Consider the following 8520-nt stretch of genomic DNA (forward strand, 5'->3'; position numbering starts at 1 on the left):
ATATATAGCTGTGTGAATACTTCATTTTGTTTTGATTTGGCTAAGTCATATCTTTATACGATTAATGTGATATCTTCGACCCAATTTATAATTAGATTAGACAATGAGTGTTACAGTGTTACATCATTTAAAAATCCTAACTTTACCATTAGTGATTGTAGGATGAATATTTCCTATGATATTCGGATGATAATTATCGTATTGTATAAAAGAAAACGCTTTTGATGCCACATGATGTTGAGCCATAAGATTATCATTTGAAGAACTAGTGCCTATCAAACTTGTGTTGATAGTATATATCGTCATTGTAGAGGCAAGGTTTAGGAAAGGTCGCTATTTTTAGTGATTTGAAAGTTGATTGAGAAATTCTCTTGATTGATGATTACGGATATAAAAAGGAAAATATTTTTCCAAACATAATATTCTGAGAGATAAGTATTTGATTATTCTCATCAAGATACATGATGCATTGGATTATATCGTAAAAATATACAGTTGAGTGAAATTATAATTTACGGTGATTGAACGATCGTAAATATAGTAAGCATAAACATTCATATACTTTTAAGAAGTCATATGTCATTACTTGATTATACAATCTCTCATTTGGTGAGATATTTCTTAAGACTAAAGTTAGCAACCAATTTATAATATACAATGCAATGAAAATAAACATAAAACTAATATTAGAGGGGTATTAAAGCTTGAGAGAAGTGTTAATCATATTTTTCTACTATATGTATGTGTTTGCGTTCAATCATACCATTTTGCTCTAAAGTATATGGACAAGTCATACGATGAATTCCTTAATCACAAAAATAGATGTTCAAAGATAGCTCTCAACCTCTCGACATTGAACACTCACACCCCTGACATCTATGGTGCTCGAACTCAGGTCCTCAAAGAATAACTACAATTCTTTTTCCACAGAGTACACTTGATTCGTATTATTATATTTACATCATGAAATTATTATTCCGTATTATATTAGGTAAAAGGATATCCAAATTGGAACAAACTTAAAAATGTCTATAAATTTAGGAATGTAGAAATTTGGACTCATTTGCTTTCATTGTCATTTCATGTTATCAACAAAGAAGTAATAGTCTCTTCTAATGTTGCATCCAATTCCATCAATTACACTATGAATTTCACAATTTACTTTGAATTGACCATATTCATTTCTTCTTTTAAGGGTTATAAAATGTTTGGACTTCTTGCAAAAAAATAGTCGTAAAACAGTCGACGGATTACAACTAGAATCAATCATTACACCACACGAATAGATTGATAACTGAATTTAAACGAAAATAAACCTAGACAACGACAAAATGTAAATCATAATAATGTGGATCCGAAATCACAAAAAATATTTTACACATGGTAGAACTTGGACATACTAACTTTCGAATTGATTAGACAACAATTACTAGTATAAATTAGGCAACAATTCCTTCTTTTCTGCTCTTGTATCTTCTTAATTAACATCTTGTTTTTTCATATTAAAGCGGAAAGCCCCTTTTCCTTTATAAATTAGATAAAGAAAAGGACGAATGCTGATGTTTGAAAGTTGAAATTCAATCCCATGAAAGGAAAAAATTCACCTACAAAAAGCCACCTTCCAGAAGTCTAAACAATATGTCTACACATACATAAATTAGTTTTTAATTCATTAACCATTGGGAATGATTATGGATCGGATTTTTGACCAAATTCGATCCGAGTATAATATCATTATACTTATCCTCTGACACGATTCAGATTTAAGAAAGTTTCACCTTACTAAAATTGATATAATTTTTTAGATAAAAACTCACACTCGATCTAACCGACCTTATATACATAATTCTCATTTTTATTAGGTAAAACATAGACTTAAAAATATAGAGAGAGATGTTATTGCAATTATCTTATTATACTATTATTTCCAAGTTGAATTGATTGGATATTTTTCACCCAGAACTTGTACTCAACACAACTCGAACCCAAATTTTCAACAAAAAAAAAATAAACCCTATAAAATCGTATCGAGTCAAAACTCATCGATTTCAGATAAATTGTTTATACCTACTAATAACGGACCACAAGTAAAATTATATAATTGTTAAATGTTTTTAACCATCAATACGATAATATTTGATCTATTAATTAATTAATCCATATTAGATATTATAAAGACTTAATACGAGTACGACTCTTCCAATCCAATTTATTTAATTCTCCTTTCTCTCCCATAAATAGGAATCGTTAAAAAATATTTCAGTCACAAAACAGAAATTCAAATTCATTTTATGATTAAAAACTCTAATATCAAGCTATCAAATATTTATCTCCTGTCTTTATATTATATATATATATATATATATATTGATTAACTCTTTATATTGTATTTATATTATACTATACATGCGTATCATCCTATTATTATTTTTTAAAATTTAGTTTATTTTTATTTCTCTAGATGCCGTCTAAATATACACTATATTACAGTAAAATATATATATATACATTATGTGTATGTGTGTATATATGTGCGTGTATTTCAACTTATTCTTCCATTATAACTTCTTTTTTCATGAAAGCAACCGTTGTTTTCGTGATATTATACTTTGATGTTCATCTTTCTTGATTTTGTTAGTACTTTTCTCAATAGCTGCTGGGAAGTTGAATCATAAGCCTGGGAAAACCATGCAACAGATCAAAGATTCCTGGAAAGATTTTGGTGATGAATCTTATGAAGAAACACTTTCTCTCTGCGATCTCGTGATGGACAATGACCGTTCAAATGAGTTCTGGGACTAGGGGTGTAAACGAGCCGAGTCGAGCTCGAGTATTGCCGAGCTCGACTCGAACTCGAAAACTTTATATGTAAGCTCGACTCGACTCGAAAACTCGCGAGCCTAAAATTTTCAAGCTCGACTCGAACTCGAAAAAAAATATTGAAACTCGACTCGAACTCGAAAATGCTCGAACTCAAAAAAAATTTAAGAGCTCGATTAAAGCTCGAGACTCAAGCTCGATTAAAGCTCGATTTTGAGCTCGATTGAAAAACTCGATGCAAGCTCGATTGAGAAGCTCGATTAAAAAGCTCGATTTCAAGCTCGATTCAAGCTCGAAAATGAGTTAATTTTCATTTGCTGAAACTCATCCCCTTTTATACACACACTTTACCCCTTATTCCCCAAACACCACCGATGTGGGATATCAACTCACATGACCAACTGCATCCCCCTAAACGAAGTCGAAAAGCTTCATCTCTCTGTGCTCAATACCAATGTATTGCCTTTCGGACAAGCCACTCTTGACATAACCATTGTTGCTCAGGTATTGTACGATTTACATGTTAAAACCCTTGACTTAAACCTCAAATATTCCATGGTAATTAACTTATTATCGTCGACTCGTCGTCTGCAGATGGAAGCTGAGTTTTCGATGACAGTGAAGGATCTCGTGAAATGCCTACAACTGGCTTTGCTTAAGTTCATCTGATATGAACAACTGCAAAACAAGATTTTTACATATTTTTTTTGGATCAGTGATGATTTTATATAGTTTATATTTGTTGGTGTTTTTTTCCTCAAACCTTAAAGAGAGAAACAATAACCAGTGACCTGCAATTATATTCAATAGCTCGGAGGATCAAGGTTTTGAAGCAAAGGAGGGTTTCCATGTGTTTAGTAACTATATTTTTTTCGTGGAGCTCACCACGTTTAATTTTTCCCTACTTGGCTTGGCTATATTTGGATTTTCCGCCATAGCTATTTAGCTTCAAGAGGTTTTTGAGGGGTTTTGACCTGAAATTATGTAAATGACCCCTCTTTCCCCTTGCTCTTCTTCTTCTTCTTCTTCTTCTTCTTCTTCTTTACTTGATGAGCTGAATAACAAGCTTCTTCTTCTTTTCCCATTCTCTTCACTTAGATATCAATATATATTCTTCGGGAGATAACAAAGATGAACCAAAGTAGGATAATAATGAACCGAGTCTTAAAAATTTGAAATTATCAAAATTAGTATTGTTGGAAAATCGTTAGAATGGATCGAAGTATTAGTATATCAAAATTTTAAATGAATTTTCATCGATTTTGAGTGAATTTCAAAGAAAATATTTCCATGAGAATAAAGAAGAGTAAAATACGAATATTTTGACACTGATGGTGATTGTATGATATTGATGTTAACCTCTTGACTAGGGTATGATAAAATATGATCCCATCTGTAACACCCCCAACCCGTATCCGACCCTGATACGAGTCCGAAGTGTCACATTGACTTTTCAAACCTTGACTCTTAAGAAAAATCCCGGGAAATTTAAAACTTTATTTAAAACAAAATACAGACTTTATCAGAGTGCTCGTACTTAATGACTTATTACATGCCAACACTTTATACATAACCAAAAACATACTTTATCAAATATTTCTGATCTGATCTTTTGGTAAGGAAAACTGGCCTGTCTTGCTCCGAACCCGTATCCGACCCTGATACGAGTCCGAAGTGTCACATTGACTTTTCAAACCTTGACTCTTAAGAAAAATCCCGGGAAATTTAAAACTTTATTTAAAACAAAATACAGACTTTATCAGAGTGCTCGTACTTAATGACTTATTACATGCCAACACTTTATCATAACCAAAAATACTTTATCAAATATTTCTGATCTGATCTTTTGGTAAGGAAAACTGACCTGTCTTGCTCCGCATCACTCCTTACTCTTCTCGAAACCTACGTGTGAAACAATCACACGCTAAGTCGAAGACTTAGTGAGGCATAACCACTTATAATGCACTTTAAAACATATATTGATACATGCATGTTCTGTTCTATCATGTTATAGCAATTCCAGGCATTTTTCATATCGTATAGAATCATATCAGATTAATCGCAGTAAATTCATACATACACATAATTCATCATTCACATGTTATCATATAATCACATACTTTTTCAATCAAACACTATACACACAACATCATATAATTTCTATAGCATTTATCATACCACTAACTTATATTTGTTCATATCTCTGGATTAGCCCATGTATATATGTGAGAACTATCGATATGTGAGTCTATAGAGGTTGTGCACTATGCTGTCACCACAGCTCGTATAAATGCACCGAAGTGCCCGTAGAATTGCACCGAAGTGCCCGTAGAATTGCACCGTAGTGCCCGTAGAAGATGTCCATAAGGACCACGTAGAATTCCTTAAGAATCATATACATATACTATGGATCAAGTATGTCTTTCAAGACTTCACACAGGTTCCAAAGGATACATATGTCCTAAAGAACGAATAAACCCTCGACTCTTGGCATGCCAACTATACCCCTAGCTCTCATGACACATAACATGGGCGTTATCATTTATTTCATTTCAAATATTCACATAAACTTGTAATTCACTTCACATATCACGTATCACATAGCTTCTTTTCATATGATCACATAGTCCCGTAGTCACTTGCACGTAGATCATTTCCATATAATTCACATGTCACATATGTCATGTTTTCATATAATTTCTATCATTTCTCACCCAATCACCTTTATTCATATAAACATACTTATCATATCTTGTTCACATAAGACATATACTTCATATATATATCGAAACACCTAGAACACTTTCACGTAGCTTATAGTCATAAGTTTTGTCTCGTATCATACTTGTTTTCACATATATATTTCCTATCAATTCTTATACCATCACATAATTCCTTTAACATACATAACATATCATGTAACATTATAATAGAAATACTTATAAGTCATATCACTTAAACACATATACTTATAGTCACATTTCTTATATCTTAATCGTATGCCTTCTCTTAAACATATATATTCACATGTTCAGGTAATTCACCATTTCATCACATAATGGGTATTCATATAACTCATTTCATTTCATTTCATATCTATCCATATATATATATATATCCTCAAGATTATCCTAATATAAATCATATAGCACTCTTATATTTCGTATTCATCTAGGGCAGACTTATAAACATATCTCACTTCTATTATTTCTATATATAATCTAATCTGTTACTTAATTCAATTTCTTATAGCTCTTATAATCTTCTCATATAACTTCACAAATTTCTATCATTCAACCCATGTGTTATAGTTTTATTTAAACCTATGAATCTTTCCCATCTAGCTTATCTATACGTTCATCTTATCATTTATGTTCCAATCCCCTAGTTGGTGTACTATTTTCACTTCATCCTATAGATCAATATTATCCAGCTTATTTCACTTATCATATAATAATATAATTATATTTTACTATGATCACATAGTTTATATCTCATACTTTGCTTTCTCATGTTCACCTATATCATGTCATATGGCTCATATCTTTCTCATGCAGTCACATAGTTCAGTTTCACATATGTATATATATATACCTTATAGCACATACTTCTCATAACATTACATTCAAAAGCATGTCAACACATATATTCATGCATACATACAATTCATGTCATTCATATACGTATAATCATATATTCATGCATTCTAACATAGGAAATAGACTTGTCGCTCTTGTTTCCATTTAGCACCATAAACTAATGCACTCACCTGGCCTCACTAGCCAAATCCAATCTCTTATCTTTCCCTTGATCGATCTTACTTGCTAAACGTTCGGAATTGCTTTATGCGTAGAATCTACATAAATGTACATTTCGAGACCATCATTAGATACCTACACCTTGTAATTGGATACTATCAATTTAAACGAACTTATTAAATCTATATCCCCAATTTTCCTTTAGGGGGAATCGTTCCCCCCCATGGGGGTATCGGTTCCCCTATGACATACTGGAAATTCTTTTCGTTTGAAGGGGTATCGGTTCCCCTTGAATGGGTACCGATTCCCCTTGCCCAGAAATCATATTTTCAACCCGAAAATTACTTCATTTCCTCTCAAACACTTCATATATCATCCCCTTTTCATCCTTAACTCTAGTACACATACTTAAACCTATTTCATTATTTCATCTTAAACCTCAAAATTCTATCTTCCATATAAGATTCAAAAATCATACCAAATTCCAAGTGTTCTAATTCCAATTCTAACACTTCCTACCTCTTAATTTAATCCTTGACAAGTCAAATTCAACTTCACAATCTATTAACTCCTTCCATATCAAAAATTCACTTAAAAACTCATTTTTCTTAATTTCTCATAACTTGTTAATCTTTGAGGTTTAAGCCCCCTAAAGCTTTCCTTAATCTTTCTTAATATCCCAAGAATCAACAAGCTTTAAAACGAAAGAATTAACCAACTAAAGACTCACTTACCTTATACCAAGCTTCACGGTGGAGAGGAGGAAGAAGAAGACTGAAGAATGCTCTGGACTCTTCTTCATACGTGCTTATTACCCTTAAAAAAAATCTTTCTGGTCAAATGACCATAATACCCTTAATTTCCTTTAATAATTACCAAATAACCTTCAATATATATTCAAATAATCATTGAATTCTTTCATTCTTCTACTTTAGTCACCAAATTCTGAAACTTTACAATTTGGTCACTAACCCGGTATTGCGGATGTTACACCATCGTTTTAGTTGTATTTGTACATCAAATCTCCGTTTACATTATGTCGTCAAGTCAGCTCTTAAAATATTGTGTTGGTGAGTCAATGTTTGAAAGCAATGACGGTGTCGATAATCATCATTAAGATATGATAAAATCATGTCTTAATCAACAAGTTGTGTATATTTATTTTGCATGTTGATATGTTTATGTATAAGTACGTGAATGATTTATTTAGGAGTCACATAACATCATTTTGCATAATTTGTATGTTACCTTCATGTGCATAATTTAATCTCTATAACATAATCGGATTTAGGGTTTAGGGTTTAGGTTTTAGGGTTTAAGGTTCATTACAAATACATTAATTAATAGACTTGGTACCGATTTATGAGGTAAGTACAATATAGTATATTGATATTAAATGCTCAAACCCTTAATATTTATGATATTTGAATCCGAAACCTGAAAATACAACAACAATTTAAAAATTAGTTATTAAAATATTATCATTAGAAATATATTAAATTTGTCATTAGATAAATATTTTTTTTATTAATTTAAAATAAATAAAAATAATTTTTAAATCATTTTCAATTCAAGATATTTTATTTATCAATAATGTATTTTTAATATATTTTTAATAATGTAATTTTAAAAAATCAAAATATAATATAATATTTTTCGAGCTGCTCACGAGTTTTTCGAGTCGAGTATCGAGTAGCTCGTTGCGGCTCGTTAAGAACTTGAGTCGAGTTCGAGCTCGAGTCGAGTCCATTTGATCCGAGTATTTATCGAGCCAAGATCGAGTCGATATCGAGTAGCTCGCGATCTGTCTCGTCTCATTTACAGCCCTATCCGGACGATGATGATTTCTCAAAGCAAGATGAGAATGGCGATTTGTTTGAGTTTTCCAGTGAAGAACTTCCTGCTTCGGCCTCAACTTTCCCGGAAAAAACATCATTTTCTG

This window comes from Hibiscus syriacus, unplaced genomic scaffold, assembly GCF_006381635.1.
Source record: "Hibiscus syriacus cultivar Baekdansim isolate YM2019G1 unplaced genomic scaffold, ASM638163v2 tig00110187_pilon, whole genome shotgun sequence".
In the NCBI taxonomy this organism is placed as follows: Eukaryota; Viridiplantae; Streptophyta; class Magnoliopsida; order Malvales; family Malvaceae; genus Hibiscus; species Hibiscus syriacus.